The sequence below is a fragment of the Tenrec ecaudatus genome, chromosome 10, assembly GCF_050624435.1.
Source record: "Tenrec ecaudatus isolate mTenEca1 chromosome 10, mTenEca1.hap1, whole genome shotgun sequence".
NCBI lineage: Eukaryota > Metazoa > Chordata > Mammalia > Afrosoricida > Tenrecidae > Tenrec > Tenrec ecaudatus.
In genome coordinates this window covers 44,264,157-44,280,916 of record NC_134539.1, presented here as the reverse complement: position 1 = coordinate 44,280,916, position 16,760 = coordinate 44,264,157, and the positions used below count along the sequence as shown (strand labels likewise).

At 45.2% G+C, this 16,760-nt stretch overlaps 1 protein-coding gene across 7 annotated transcripts in view; it reads right to left on the bottom strand.

The window, feature by feature from the left end:
- Positions 1–16,760, bottom strand: part of ZNF462 (zinc finger protein 462) — a 151,399-nt gene that overhangs the window by 107,885 nt on the left and 26,754 nt on the right. The window contains exon 2 of one of the 7 annotated variants that reach the window (XM_075560272.1): positions 6,475–6,572. The exons of the other annotated variants lie outside the window; for them this stretch is intronic. The gene's annotated coding sequence lies outside the window, so the exon portion shown is untranslated. The remainder of the gene's footprint in view (positions 1–6,474; positions 6,573–16,760) is intronic. 7 annotated transcript variants of the gene reach the window in all.

Sequence of the window (16,760 nt, the reverse complement as noted above, 5' to 3'; positions counted from 1 at the left end):
TCATTACAAAAGGTGTTGTAATGAAGAAAAGCTATTTTTACTCTTCAAATGAAGGCATCATAGACCAACCAAAAAATATTTTCTTAGCCATACAAGAGGTTAAACAGCATATAGTGAAACTGAAGATTCAGTTCTAATAGAAATGTTTTAGAAAATTTTAAATCTAGGAATATATATAGCTCACAAACAGCATCATGCTTAATGATGAAGCATTAGAAAAGGTCAAGTCAAAACCAGGACAAGAATCATTACTATTATTTAACATTGTTACATAAATACTAGACAATGTAACAGTATTTATACCAGAAAATAATGTAAGAGAAATAACTATTGGGAAAGAAGAGAAAGAGTTAGCAGAACTTCAAGTAAGGCAATTAACAGGGTGTGGGCCCAGGTGAATGACACTTTTATTTGCTACTTAATGATCTGAAATATTTCCAGTAAGATTTTACTACTTTAAGATTTAAAATCAAGCATCCTATGTAAAGCAGCTGTAGTGACTTGGCAAGGTATTATCAATGAATTTATTATTTTAGGTTATTAAAAAATGGAAACTTCCCAGTCAACCCTACCATTCCTTTTTCTATCCTTTTTGGGACTCCTAGTGATTCCTTTGGATCAGTAATCTCAGGTGATCTGGGATCCAGTGATCATAGGAACTTTAGTGTTTAGATCATGAAAATATTTTTAATTGATTATATTTCAATATAATCAATTCTCAAGCAACAAAATCTCCAGCAATCCATTTAAAGGCTTTCAAGTTCTAAGAACAAAAAAGCTAAACTCTTTTCCCTCCTTCACTATCACATTATGAAGGCTGATTCAACAACTTGATTGATTTTTCATTCAGACTTTTCCTGCTTTATTGGAGAATCAGCCTAATAGTTATCCCGTCATCAGTTTAATTTTCTATTATTTTATTAAGCTATTATAAGATATGTTTTCCTGCAACCCGCCCCCGATCCTCCTACCTCAAGGCAGGGAAGGACACACACACATACACTCCCAACTCATGATTTAGGAGCCATTGAAATCCTGGACAAAGGATCCAAATCCTCCAGCCCTCTATTTCCTTGTTCACGTGAAGAAATTTCTAGCTCAGAGACATTGTGCAGGATGGTTTGCATAATGAACATAGAACAGTTGACAAGCCCTTCCTGGAAAATCAGAAGTCGTCTGATTTTAACTGCTGTGATTAACATTCAATCCTCCTGTTCACAGAGAAGCTGCTTCTCAGGTACTTGCCTTCCCCTCAGTCCTGCACACCTGGCTTTCGGGGGAGCTGCCAATTCCACTAACAAACGCATCACCGACAGGAACGACCTTCTGAGGGCCAAAGAAGACTTTTACTCCAGATCTTCCTTACCTCCTTCACCCCAGTCTCCACCAAGTCCACCTTCTTTAAATAATTCTTTACCCTGGTTACCCACAACCCTTTCCATCCTGCCCAGTTCCCCACCATCACCTACATGCATTCCCACTTCAGCCTCAATTCAGACCAGGAATTCTCAGTCATGTTGGTATTGACACTGGGGGTCAGATAAAGGCTGTCTTGTGCATCATAGAACAGTTACCGGCATTGACTTTGGACTCTCTGGAGACAATAGCAAATCTGCCCTAGCTGAGAGCCACTGGCTGGATGTATTTCTCCGAGGTCTTCCTGGCACCCCATGGCTGAGTTGCAGCCCTCCTAGTGACCTGTTGTCTCTTGAGCATTTTCCCTATAGCACCAGCTCGTTTGTTTACTTGCCTGTTTCCCACTCTGATTTCCCTGACAGCAGGGTCTATGAGCTGGCTCAACCCCAGCCCCAGGCATTGCCTGGCTCCCACATACCATTCTTCATTTGGAGCCAGGTTTACTATAGGACAAACTTTAAAAACATTTTCAAAAGAAAACCACGTGCACACTATATTTAAACCTTGCTAAGATGACTCCCTTTTGAGAAATACATAATATAAGGGGGAAATGTGTCTTAGAACTAAGAAATAGGGAACCGGACATTAATAACACCGCAGAGTGCATGGTCTCTGGAAGCTTGGTGGAAGGAGGTAGTGGGGATGGAGGTCAGAACTACAAAACAACTACAGCCGTAGTCCCCAGTGGCCAAGAGTGTGGAGCCTGGCTGTGGCTGGAGGCTATTCTAAAATGAAGTCCCTTCTACCAGCCTCTTGCTATCCTCAAGCATAATCACTGCCTTCCCTAACCACTGCAATGCCAGGATTCTAGCAGATACAGAATAGTTGATTCTAGCAGATTCTAGCAGATCCGGAATAGTTGAATTGAGTGATAGGCTGCTAGGTTTGCCGGCCTTTCTTCCCATCCTCACGCCCATGGCGATGCTCCTTATACAGTCCCTGCCTCTGGCAATGACATTTCAGAAAACGAAAGGGGCCCTTACAAAACACCCTTTCACTCTTAAACCATGACTGCCCTCCAGAAGACTGGCTGATGTGGCGTGTCTGAATTTACGAGAAGTACCTGGCCTCTCCAGAGGGGATTTCTGTGGAATTACTTTAAAAAACAAACAAAACACAAAATCTTCTAAGATCCTCACATCAGAGAAGAATGAGGTCACCGATGGCCAAATTTCAGCTCGCTGTAGGTGAAGTTTTCTTGTCTCCAGAAAGCCCTACTCCAGCTCTCCGCCGGCATGACAAAGACTGTGCTTTTCCTTAAGGAACTGGAGGGGAAGAGTGTTCCTTCCGCTTTAGAATGAAGAGAAAGCCTCGCATGGTGCAGCGGGACGTCAGTCTGTTACTGCCGAGATACGGATAATGACGCTCGCGTATCAACAGAGAACAATCGGAAGAACGTCCCACTCCTTAACAGTGCTTCTGCTCTGTGCACGAGATCACCGAGCCTTACACGCTCCCTGAATCCCAGCATCGCTCTTACTAAGAGATTGGTTTTGTATGCTGTCAGTTATTTTTGAAAAAGTCAAGGGTTTTCAGAGGAACGGGAAAACACACTAAATAGTGGCCATCCTAAAAAAGTTCCCAGGTTCACAAATAGGGGTATGTGTGATCACCTTCTATTTTAAAGACGTGATATGTATTTAAATGCAGCAACGTGTGCACGCGAGCAGCAGACGCACAGCTGAGACTGATCTCAGAGCATCCCTGACTATAGCAAGCGGACCCAATGTCAATGCTTAGCTAGTAGCTCTTTTCACAAACTTCAAATGGGGCAGGTGTGCCCCATGCAACTTGAGGAAGCAAGGTTTACCAGGAGGTTTAGCCTTGTACTCAAACACAAACTTTCATCAGTCAGTTCAGTTTGTGCCAGCAGCCCCCCTGTGCAACACAAAGACTGTGCTTTCAAGGGACTGTAATGCCCAAAAACACGTACACGATCTCAGAGGCGCCTCCAGAAATCTTAGAAGCAACACAATCGGTCGCCCTCCAAAGATCTTTGGGACATCAGCCATGACCACTTCATCCCCCAAGTGAGGTCAGGAGAGCACCCTGGACTCCATGAGGTAAGGTCTGGCTTGGAATGCTCCTGTCCTTGCCAAAGTCCATTCCATCTCACATTTACACTGCAGAAGGGCAAGTCATTGACCTTGAGCTCTCTGTCCTCATTTAAAGGGAAAAAAAAATCACTTTCGGTTGAGCAAAAACCAAATATTTATGGATTAGATACCATCCCTTTACTGAACAAATGAGTGTCTGCTAGGTAGCTGGTATGGTTCTAGACAATGGAGAAAAACAAACAGGTGTAGGGCATGCTTTTGCTCAAGGAAGTTAGGGTATAGTTGGGACAGAATGAACATTAAAAACTTAGAAAAACAAGAGTTCCAAACATTCTAAGGAAATGTGGGTTGATGTGGAACCGTTTCCAAGTACAATGATGCAGAGAACAGAGGTTAGAGTAGTTGGGAAATGATAAGAACAGGGTTTCAGACTTCCAAGTGAGTCTGATGACGGTTCTTGACAGCGCGGCAGTCAGTAGCATAGGTTTTAGCAAAGAAAGATTCTATGTTAAAGGCCTCGACTCCAGTCTAGAGCTACCACCTAACCCCTGACTTCAGACAAGCTACGGAACAGTTTCCTGACCCATATAACAAGACTAAACATAACCACCTTACAGGGATTAAGTAATGTAACATCTATGGTCTCAGATGTCACATCTTTCCATACCTCCCTTCAACTGGAGGACAGCAGGGAATTCTTAACAACCTTAATCAGGAGGGTGTGGTATACTGAAAATTATATCCTCTGAAGATTATTGTCAACATCTTGAAGGTCTTCTCAGGAGATGGCAGAGAGACACACGGCCATTAAGGCAGCTTTTAGATGGTTCAGGCACAAGACAAAGTAGGTCTGATTCAAGAAAAGGCACTAGGAGTAAACAGGAGGCATCAAATCGAAACAATAGTTAACAACAACAACAAAAACACTCTGCCATCAGGAGCTGAATGACTTTTCTCCTGAGAGGCTGGTAGGTTTGAACTGCTAACCTTGGGGTTAGCAGCCCAATGTGTAAACCCACTCCTCTACCAGGGCTCCTTGGGGTAGAAAAGGCAGTTACCTCCCTATGAACTCCATCTAATAATCAAGCTATGTGTTAGTCTGGGTACATTGGAGAAACAAATCCACAGAAACTTATATGTATAAGAAAGATTTTTACATAAAGGGTAAGTGCACATCAAGAAAACATCCCAACGCAGTGCTGCCCAAACCCACAAGTCCAACATTAGCCCATATGTCCGACCCCAATTCACAAAGTCCTCCTCCATCTCACAAAACACACACTATGACGCCAACTGCAGGAGGAAAGCCGAGTCAGTGAACATGTGAGCATCTCAGCACTAGCAGGGGGCTCCACGCAATTGCTCCAGCACCCAGGGCTGCATCAGGGTAGGTCCATGTGGCTTCTCCTTGGGGATGTCTTGCAGAAAGTGGCCTTGCCAGCTGAAGCAGGGAACTGGCTAAGGCAGCTGCACCCTTGTCCGATCGCCACAAATCAAGAGAACATGACAACTAGAAAGGCAAGGTTCACGGAGCCATTTATCCCTCCGCCCTTCAATTAACCCATGTGTTTATCGGCCAGGTTGGCCCAATAAGCCACCTCAAGCTACCATCTTCTGACTCAACCCAAGTAACTAATGAGCTGTGGTCCAATTAGCTATATATTTTTAAGTATTTGTCAAGCAGTCAAGTGTTTCAGTGACAGGTGGGAAATTAGAAAGCGTCCCAGTGAAGGTGTAGACCCAAGGACTGGAAGAAGCAACGGTTTCTAGGCTGGAACAGTTTAACCAGATGGTCCCCAGGATACAACCCCATCGTCCATTATGGCATTTTCATTTAATTAGGTTGCAAGGACATCACCTATGGATCAGCACTTCTCAAATATATATATATATATATATATATAACTACAGACATATAAGCAGTCACCAGAAACAAGTAATTCATTTCAGCAATGTAGTCTCTTTAACCCCATCACAATGTCCACTGCCAGCATCCGTTGTGACTCCGGGGCCCTGGAAGACAGAGCGCTGGAGCCTATGGTTTCTCAGCCCACCCGTCTTTACAGGAGCCCAAGTCTCATCTTGCCTCCGATGGAGCAAGGGGGCAGGTTTAAATCGCTGGCCTTTCAACTAGCACCCCAATGCTTGACTCACTGCACCACCAGGCCTCCGTAACCCAACATTTGCAAAATGTATTTCAACGTGTAATCAAGCTAATAGATACGATGCTTTTCTAACCCTCTTTTTCCTGCTGTCACAAACTTCAGTGAGTTTCAGATGTGGCGCAACTCCAGCTGAATCAGGCTCATGTCAAGCTGCTCAAGGCTACAATACTGGACAACGCTGGCCTCGACCACCTTGAAGGGACCCTTTAGCACGTGAACTGACCTAAGAGTTTCACTGGACCGCACCTTGAGCTAGCTACCAAACGCAGTGGAGCATCCGGATTGAGGAAGTTCAAATGCCAACCTCATCCTAAAACTGTTCCCACTGACTGCCCGCCACATCTTTGCATTTTCCTTTAAGACAAAGGCCAAGAGTTGAGGATCCTTCCCATTGAAAGAGGCCATCCCATCAACTCTTAGAGATTTCTAAAATAATAGCTTAGTACACATTCCTTCTGGGTTAAGTAGATCAACTATAGGCTTCCTCAAAGCGCAAGCTCTCTTTCACTGTTGCCTATACGGGCTTGTTGAATGCAGCAACCACCGAGCTAATCCAGCTGAAAACACATTTGGCGAACCAGCCTCGACCCATGGCCTGCCTGGCAGCACACGGCGTGGCCGTTCGGAGCATGGGCTTGCACTCCACCTGCCTACACTTAATTTGAGGCTTGCTATTAATTCGTTCTCACTGAGTGGATTCCAACGCAGGGCGACCTTGGTGTGTGCAGATCAGAACGGTACAGCACAGGGTTCTCCCAGGGTCTGACCTTTTGGCAACAGATCGCCAATCCTTACTTGTAAGGCATCTCTGGGTGGATCTGAACTGCCAAACATACCTTAGTAGTACGGTCCTTTGCCACTTCTGGGAATCTAGGTTTCACCTCTCATTTGATTTTGGCAACTTGATAACCTCACTATGCCTCCGTTCCCTCACCTGTAAAACAGCAGGTAAGAATGTTTATAGCGTTTTTTCTAGCTGGCTTGTGGTAACGATTACATTTTGAAATTTGCGAAAGGAGTTCCTGTGTAGTGCAGACAGTTCATGCACATAAATTCGGGGCTTAGAGGCGATCCCGGCATGCACTGGGATAAAAGTCTGGTGACCGACCCACTTCTAAGTCTGCCATGGAAAACCCTGAGGCACACAGTTCTGGACCGAGACATGAGACGGCCAGGAGTTGGAGCGGACTCAAAGGCAACTGGCTTTGTTGCTTCGTTTCGTTTTTTGCTCTTCATACATGAAAACGATCTTGGCGCACCGTCTGTCGCCACCAAGCATCTTAACCACTACTTTGGTGGGCTTCTCCAGTTCTCCAGAAACGCCAATCATTTTTATAAACAAGCCCAGAATGGTTTCAATGTAGCACGGCTCAATGGAAAGGACACAATTGGCCTACACTCACCTCCCACTTTGACGCCTAACGCTGATATGACCAGGCACAATCTGCTTAACCTGCCTGAGGCCTGTTTTCACATGTTAAATAAGAATATCAATTAAACTGTATTGACCACACAACTATGCAATGAGCATTAAATCAGACGGCAATATAGCAAGTAATCTGACCCTTAGAAAATATAGTCCTCCTTAGCAGCAACAGTAACAATTCCCCGGACCCTTATCCACTAGAGCCTGTTACTATGAACACCATCAGTCTGGGGCTGGGTTGGAGCAGATCTCCCCTCTGAGTGACGTAAAGGCAGAGGGAAACAACGATGTTTATTGTTTGGGTGGACATCTGCTATTTTACCAAACCTTTGCCATGTTCTTTTGCCATCCCTGAAATCCAATCCACATGGCCCGCCCCTGCCACTGGCCCCAGGGACAATTCTTCTTCAAGTATGGTGGTTTCCTTCCATGATGATACATCCTCACAAGAGCAGAGGATGTCCCCTGAATATTCCTAACTTCCTTGAAAGCCTCCAAAGCATTTGTCACTTGTGCGGTGAGTCATCCACGCGACACAGGAAAGGGGCCGTCAGAAGACAAAGTATGGGGCTCTGCTCTGGCGTTCAACCAGCTGTGACTTTGGGGAAGTCACTTACTCTCTGTGGAAAGCCACATATATGTGCTTCATGCAGCTGTCCTGCGGAACACATTTCCATAGTGTAAACAGAGGAGCCTCGCTCTTATTTATAAAGAGCTTTGTAAATTCAGACAAAGCCTTCTCTATGCTGTACTTCAACAGTTTTGTGTCTTGCTGGTTGTGCTTTGGGAATTCAGTCAGAGCTTTAGAAGGTGGCTAGCTCTACATTATCTGTGCCATCTTCCCCTTTTCGGTCCAATCCCACAGTCAGACATTGGAGATCCAGACCTCAGACTTGGAGGGCAAAAATAAGACGAGGCAAAGATGAGAAGCCTGGGGCAAGGGTGACTCACGGCTGTGGAATCTATTAAGGAGTGGAATGCTCTCCGTGTTTCTCCTCCAGGTCAAGTCGCGGGCTTGCCAAGGGTACAGATGACAGATGGAGGAAAGAGGCATATAACTTTGTGAAGCTAATACTATTCATGTCTACATCAATGTATGCATTCATATACATACATACATACATATGAGGATGCAGATAGATAGATGGCAAAGAATTAAGCTAATTATTCCTCTAATGAAATTCGATAGACTCAGAAATGCCTTTCATATTTTAAGAAAAGTTGTGTTGTGCAAAATTTGTTGTTCAAAGCTTGACAAATTCAACCCCCTAAATCCGAGAGAGGGTCGCTGCTGACGGGGTTGCCATTGTTGTGAGAGCATTGCGCCTTAGATAAACCGCGGAAACTCTCAGACCTTTTGAGATCCCGTAAGTTGTGCTGTTGCTGATGGGGCTCGGGAGCGGAGGTGGGGTGGGGGAGGAGGCTGCCTGAGAAACTTAAAGATGCTCGAATTCAAAAAACCAAAAAAGAGGTGTTCAAAATCCTACAGCAAATGATGGAGCCAGTATCAGACTCCTGTACAAAGCAGCCTGTCATCTCTTGCCTGCGTTGCCCTTTTGTTAAACTGATGCCATGAGTACTGTAGAACAATAGCAAAGGGCCCTCAAAGGGGACATTCCAAGTACCTTTTGCTGGGATTTTCTGACACAACTGTAGTTATTAAAACTCTATTAAACCAGCTGCTAATAATTTTCAAATGGTCCATTAGTTATACCAATGACCTTGGGCCACCACCAATTTCCAAGCCTGCCTTCATGTCTTAATCAACAGCCTCAAATGAAACCCCGTCGTCTTTCAATGGAGAAATGCACTCTGAAGGAGGGGTGTTGATCGTGTGTAATGTGGAATTTAACCTAAAAACCCCAATCTTCCTGAAAGGAACATTAGTCCCCCGAGATTCCCTTCTCTAAAAAAGAAGGTGAAAAACTAAACTTTTTATTATTATTATTTTAAATCTTGTCCTTGTTTAACAGAATAGAGTGCGTGAATGGGTCTCCTGGGACTCTGGGAAATCCTCTTGAAAGTGCTTAATCAACAGCAGGAACTCATCTAGTGGGGTGGGAGTGAACACCAGGAAAATAGATCCTAAGCCACTTCGGATTAATCTGAAGAAAACGTCCCCTTCTCTCTAATCTCGGGTGTGGTGAAGGGGGAAGAACTCACAGAGTGACTTCATCTTCAGATGGGATTTAGTAATGGGGCTGAGATGATTGCATGAGAAACCGACACCACGAAACCCTGGGCGCCAAGACGAAAAGGAATGTCCTTTCCTTAGGCCTGGAACCGAACCCATTTTCTCTCTCGTGACCATCTTCACTTCAAAGCAGAAGCAAGCACCGTCCATCTGCACGGAGCTCGCTGGCCGCTGACGACATGTCCATTCTTTCCCCGGAGACGGGAAAAGCAGCCCATTGTGCGTCTCCGCTGCCAACAGAGAGGAGGAAAAAGATCGCTTGTTTCTAAACTTTCAGGGGACACAGATCATTCAGGAAGAATGGTGAAAACACACGAAGGGGAATAGAGATGATCTTGGGACAAAACATCAGCTGTTTAAAATCCAGAAAGTCTGAGAATTCGAGAAATGTTCAGAACATCCCGTAAAAAATGGCACGGACTTCATAGGTGTGTGCTAGGGAAATGCATTTTTTTTGGCTTTATATGTGTTGTTTCTTTCGTGCTTTTGTTCCAAGAACTCTTCTTCTTTACTGTAAGTATATCTCCCATTTCCTAGAAATCAATCATATCCTTCCTCAGCCTGTGTCACTCTGTTCCACCTTTGACTTTTCACGAATTCTCATCAAATTGGCTAAGAAAATCTCACCTTGCCTTCTCGTCCAGAAGGCTGCAGAGGAAACCACCTGATGGGAGCATGCCAGTTAGTCTTCAGCAGTAATGGTAGGTGAGGAAAGTGGCTTGAAGGGTCTCTTGGTTTGCTACTTGCAGGCTAGTTTCTGAGCAAGACTACTTTGCGATCACATGGTCACTGAACAACATTGTCCATCATGCACACATTTGAGGCAATATTGGCTCGTATGCAGCAAGATGCAAGTGGCCTGAGCTTTGGTGCAGAGAACAATGACAGGGATGGACCCCGAGAAGTCCCCATCCTCGGACCTGAAAACATGTTTGACTTTAGACATTCACGGACACCCTGAAGACACCTCTTTGTGTGTCAGTGTTAAGAGGATCAAGTCTCAAATATTTCTCATCACCAGCAGAGTTTAGTCTAACTGCACAAATGTGGAACCACAATTAGAGCTAATTGAGAAAGAAAAAGATGGGTAGATAGATACATGTGTATGAAGTAGGTCCTAAATGTCACCTGTTGTGTTAGCTTTTCACAAGCCTCCAAAACAAGACAAGGGTTCAAGTCTCCTAAAGAGCCTTCAGAAACCCTTCCAAATCAAGAGAACGTAGCACCACTGTGTTCCTGGAGAGTATACAGGTGTTGCTGGCCTGATGACTGGGCTTTGAGGTACGATACATTCTAATGTGTTGAAACATGTACTTAAAAATAATTTGAAGAGTGAGATCATATATAGCCCAGTCAAAGCCAAGAAGGTCTTATTATATAATTTTTGTTGCCAACAGAGCTAAATGTCATCACCAAATTTTATAAACTTTTAGGCAACATATTATCTAATGACCCAGGGGTTAACCAGTGCTGGAAACATGCAGCCTAGAGGCCCACAGGCCCTTCAGAAGGATAGCAGATACAATATGCAATCCAAGCAGCATCGAGCTGAAGTCTAGAAAGTGCACTCAAAGACCCGAGCATGCTCAGTGCTACTTGCCGTTTAATGGAGAGTCCGTCCAGATCACAGGCACTCCAGCCTGCCTCAAAGAACGAATGTCAAGAAAGACTTAAAATCGGTTTATCTTTAGCAATGGACAGAGAGCACATTAATACATGGGAAAATGTATTCAATGCACCCCCTGAAGGGTAGCATCACACCACCCACTGAAGACAGAGACACTCGATCAGTGGTTCTCCACCTTCCTCATGCCGCGGCCCTTTAATACAGTTCCTCATGTTGTGCTGACCCCATATGTGGGCGTATATGCATCTGGGCAGACCCGCCTGGAGGCGGATAGAGGAGTGGTGTCTCAGTTCCTAAGACCATCAGAAATAGGATCTTAGGTGACCCCTGAGAAAGGGTTGTTTGACCCCCTCCCCAAAGGGGTCGTGACCCCCAGGTTGAGAACTGTTACACTAGATGGAGAACTTCTGGAAGGCACCATTTGGCTTTCATTTCTTTATCTCTTAACATTTAGCAAAAACGCCTGGCAGGCTGTCAAATGCTCAATAGATACCTGAATGACTGAATGAGCAAATGAATGAGAAGGGAGAGGCCAGGTGGTCTGGGGTCCAGCATTCAAAAACAGGCAAACAGACTGTGTTTTTCCAACTAATCAAGAGTCTGGGCAGGGAAAGGCTTACAAACACCCACGGAAGCCACAAATCAAAGAGAAGGGCAGGAAGACGCTCAGTCTGACACAGAGAGTTCTCCAGCCTTGGTCTCTTTTAACCAGACTCCCTCGTACATATACCACATCCCATCACTGGTATCACTTTCAAATCCAAAAGACAGCAGCAGCGACAATAGCAACGTGGGCTTGTGAGTGATCCCCACCACGGGAGCTACCAGTGCCCGGGAGAGCAAAGAGACGGAGTTTTTCAAAATAAATGGAGAGGCTGCAATGTCTGAGGCCTCCCTCTCTTTGAAAAGGGCTGGGAGGAAGGGTGTGTACACAGGGAGGGGAAGAATCGACTTCCACCTGGGTACCCCATTAGGCCAATATTTCGCAAAGCCAGGTATGTGCAATTTGCTTATTAAAGTTTTCACCCTGGGGCAACTGACAAGACCCATCAGTCCTGGAAGACAAGCGCTATGACCCCAAGGCAAGTGGAAGCGCATCGGAATATTTTAAGCTAGCACAAGAATAATCTTTCTGTTAAAGTGAAAGGAGAACGTTTTCCTTAAACAACTGAATGGGAGGAAAAGAAATGAAGAGTGGTTCCTTCCCACTTGTGTGTCGAAAGCATAGCATGATCTCCCCAAAACAGAAGCTCAAGGTTAGACTGAGATTCCAAAACCTGCAACAGAAGCATCCTGTAAGACAGCGGTTCTCCACCTTCCTCACACCGTGAACCTTTCATACAGTTCCTCATGTGGTGGTGACCCCCAACCATAAGATTATTTTCTTTGCTACTTCATCACTGTCATTTTGCTACTGTTGGGAATCGGGCGACCCTGTGAAAGGGTCATTCGACACCACCACCACCCCTCCCCAAAGGGGTCACGACCCACAGGTTGAGAACCGCTGCTCTAAGTGATGGTGCTGTCAAGGAACTGTGCCAGCAGAATGCACAAGCCCCAGGGCCGTCTCCCCGAGCCAACGTGAACACCAGCACCTCTGAGAAATCCCCGTCATCTGCCTTCCTCATTGGCTAATTGAGGAGAAACCATGATGGGTATGGGGGCTTGGGGGGGTGGGGCAGGGGACAATGGAACCATATCAAAGCACTTGTTTGCTGCCCCAAATAAGGAGACCCTTCATTCTGTTTCCTGAGCAGCCATGAGGGGCCACTGGATGAGTTTTCATGGGAAAGAGCATCGTCTTTCTGGATTATCATGCAATCATCTTCCTCTAGAGTTTAATAGATTGCTGTCTGATAACCAGAGGCCCCAACTTCCTAAACACCGGCCCTCTCAGAGAAAGCGATGCTCCACCCTCTCAGGGGAGGGCAAACACACCAAGGCTCTGGTGGCAAGTCCGCACAGACAAGCATGTCACATGTGCCTGACCAGTGTGTTGACAACCACACATTAAGACAGCCTCCTGCACCCCCAGCCCCTCATTTCCTCACAACTTCTCAGAGGAAGCAGACAGTGCTCCAGAATTACACTTACAATGTCAAGGGTCGTCATGAGCAAAGTTATTTCCTTCTTAACTTACTACCTACACTATAGAATGATACGATCACTTAAAAAGTCCTCTATTTTTTTAAGTCCCCTTTAATCAGTTTTGTTAAGCCACTGGTACAAATATCCATGGATTCTGATATCTGGAAAGGCAAGCATGCCCCTGGTCCATTTAGTGATACAGTTCATGCTCCCCTTCAAAACAACTTAAGTAAATAAAAGAAAGTGAGAAAGGACAGAAACGTTTCCAATATAAGTAGCTTTATTCCTCAAAACCAGCAGCTAGGTTGGGTGCTACTTCACTGAGTCACCTTGGACAAGTCCCTTCCATGTTCTTGGATTCTATTTCTTCATTAATAAAATGAGACAAAATAAATAATCTCCAAGATAATTTCAAAATGATGTGTATTGCTACATTTTCCATTATGCAATCTACTTCCATCCCATTACATTAGGGAAACTCCTGCTTTGACCGCAAAAAGACGGCAAATAGGGAGCATGTGAGCAAGGTGAAGCTACCCCAGAGGTCAAAATAAGGCTCTTGTTATTTTACATTCAGCAGCCATGCTTCACATCAAGCAGGAGCAAACTATATCCTGTGGGCCAAATTCAACCCACAGCCTTGGCTTTATTTAAAAACTGGTTTTTAAATAATGTACCATTGGAGCGCACACACAATTACATATACAATAACAGATAGAAAACCTCTCAATTTTAGAAAGAGTGTAAAGAACTATCTTGGACTAGTGATGGTCAGGATACAAGTGCTGTCGTTTAATTTTCCTCCACAAACTAATTGTGTGACCCAGGGCAGGTACGGCCTCTCTAAAGGTTTCTGCAGTGCTTGCTGGGCAGAGGAAGAGGATTCCGCTCTGCAAAGCTTCCTGCAACATGTAGGCAATAAAAAGCAGAATGGGACACTCTGCAAGAAGATGCCAGTGACACAGGGAAACGTGTTAATTCTTCACCGATACCAAGGGTAGACCGCCAAAAAAATGCAGAAAGAGAGGCTCTCCAGACGAGTTGATAACAGCCATTATTTTGTCCAAATTTCTACATAACACAGCTACTGCCTACCATGGAAAAGTCACTTGGACAACTTGTTCTGAATGTGATTCTCTGCCTCCTGAGTAAATACTCTTCTCTGGTTTAAGTGGTTTGGAAATGGGTCGTCTTTATCAATACCGAGTATGTTTGGGTAGAAAACAAGTCTATGATCATTTAACTGCAAGGGACAGCACATATGAGAAGTCCCATCGTCTGTCATTACCCTGTACCCGCCTCCTGCAGCCTCTCTGCATGACCTCCATGCACTCTTCCAACAAGTCTAGACGAGGCACAGAGCTCCAGGCAGTCTCCGCCCATCAATCAAAATTGGCACAAGAAACAGTAACTATGCGCCAACCCTGTTGCGGTGGAATAAGCATTGATCGCCAAGGCAAGAAACTTTCATTCTTTTTCAGGCTTCCCTTACTAAGTCCCTACTTTGTGGGCTTTGGACAAGTCCTTGTGGCTTTTCCAGAGCTCCAAAATGAAGGGGTTGGGCTAGATGATTCCGTGGGTCCAGTCTAACCTGGGCTTTCAGATGTTTGAATATAAAAAGGGACTTCACATCTGCTACAGATGCCAGGAACGCCTTCCCTTTCAAACCCAGGTCCCTTCCCTGTTTTTGCATAGGTGACTGCTCGGTTCTTGTAGACTGAGCCATAGAACGTGCTCACAGACGATGTCTGGATCCTCAAGGCGACATCCCGGCATTTTATTTTAAAAATTGGGATCCAGCATCGTGGCCAACATGCAGTGGCTTGAACCCCAAGCGCTGGATACCCTAGAGTCATGATCAAGTTTCAAAATAGGCAGCAGCGCATCAACTCAGCTCAACAGAAAGACTCTTCAGGCTTTAACATCAATTTGGATGTACACGGACACACCGGTGAAAGGACGGAGCTGAGGTTAGACACCCCCGACCGCATTCTTTCCCCTCCATCAAGTCCACAAATCAACTTCTTGGATATGAGTTACCCCTCAACTATCAGTCAGGAAAATAAAAAGTATTCCAAATAGGCATCCCACAATTTTTAGGCTACTTTGTGAGTTCTTTACCTTTTCCTGAGGAAAATACGTCTCCGGCTACCTAGGTGAGGTCATATCTGCAGAGCAAGCCATCTGAGACCAGGACTCTCTCTAGCATCCCTTCTCACCGTCCCTTCTCACCCAGAAGGGTCCATGAGGGTCAGAGGAGGAACTGGAAACTGAGAAATCTGCTGGGCTTCAAAATAAGCACTTTCCCATCTCGGTCTGAGGTGCAGGAGATCGCCATTCCAGGTTGTCATTGCTCAAAAGTCTTGAGAGGAGGATATGTTCTGGACCGTCTTCCTACGAGGTGACCGGACGCTGCTTTCTGCTGGGGCAGCTGGACCGGACAGGATCGCCTGCCATAGGGATCTGAGTCACTTCTCAGCTGCATCTCCAGGTTAACAAGATGTTCAGCTGCTACTTAAAGCCTTGGGGCTACTTCAGCCTCTTAGCCTGGGTAAGCATTAGGGGCCTGGTAGAGAGTCTGTCTCCTCAAAATAGCTTTGAAGAGACCAGCCTCCCTCTTGGAGCGCCTAAGCTCGCCAAGGACATGACCATGAGTTGTTGGGCCAGACCTTGGCTTTCGGTTGTTAGAAAATTACTATCAAGAAGGGAACATTTCTCAGCTTTTTTTCTTCTTCCTACTCAATTGTGTCTTCTGTCATACTTCTAAAACTACATTCTGCTCACTTTGTATGAAACAAGGAAGCATGGAGCAAGAATATGAAATTCTATGAGCAATATTTGCTCGACAGACATTCCTGTGTGTGTGCGTGTGCGCGTTGTTTTTGTGTATGTGTGATTGTAGTGGTGGTCGTTGTTTGGGGGTGGGCAGGGGAAGCAATATGTAACCAGAAGACATCATTTCCTCGCATTATCTCGGGAAGCTGAAGTGTCTGAGCTGTCATTCTCCTTGTGCTAACATTAGTGCAGAAACAACTGCGAAAGGACCGGCGTTGCGTACGCCCATTGCTTGGAAGCGCTCTCCACCTTTTCAAATTATTTCATCGGCTTGGCCATCCACTCTTGCACTAAGAATGCGCCAACGATCAACTCTCAGGCACAGCTTTCAACACGAGAACATAGTGATCTTTCAGCCAAGGTCATACTGATTCACAAATGAGTCAGTTAGTGCTGGCTCAATGTCAGAGGCAATAGCTTCCAAGCAGGCTAGACAGACAGGCATACAAATCCAAGCCCTTGGTCAATAAGCATACTTCTTTATTAACTGAAAAAAAAATTACTGGGAAAGATCAGTAGCAATTTCTTTGTATATAGAAATCAACATAATGTAACTTCCTTTTGCTTCTGCCAAAAGTATTAATATGGGGGAAAACCTCATCCAATGTCATTGATGAATGACAGATAGTCTGCTGACATTGTCTCCGGGGTTGGAGGGAGGGGGAAAGTGATGGAGCACGCTAAGTAGCCTGCCACTAGGGTGACATTTCCCAACCCAAATCACTTGGTATACAGCACCCTTAAGGTGCCCTGAAGGTACAGAATTCTTGGGGAAGAAAAGTCAAGAAGCCTATTCCACAGGTCAAATTATTAACAGCTACAAATATGAAGTTCTGGCAGCATCTCTTTTCCCCCTCCTACTTCCTACATGTAAGACATTCAAGCCCAGTTGCCTCTTCTTTCTCCCTTGCCTGAAGACACTGAACACCCCAGACTCGTGGTTCCTAAACCC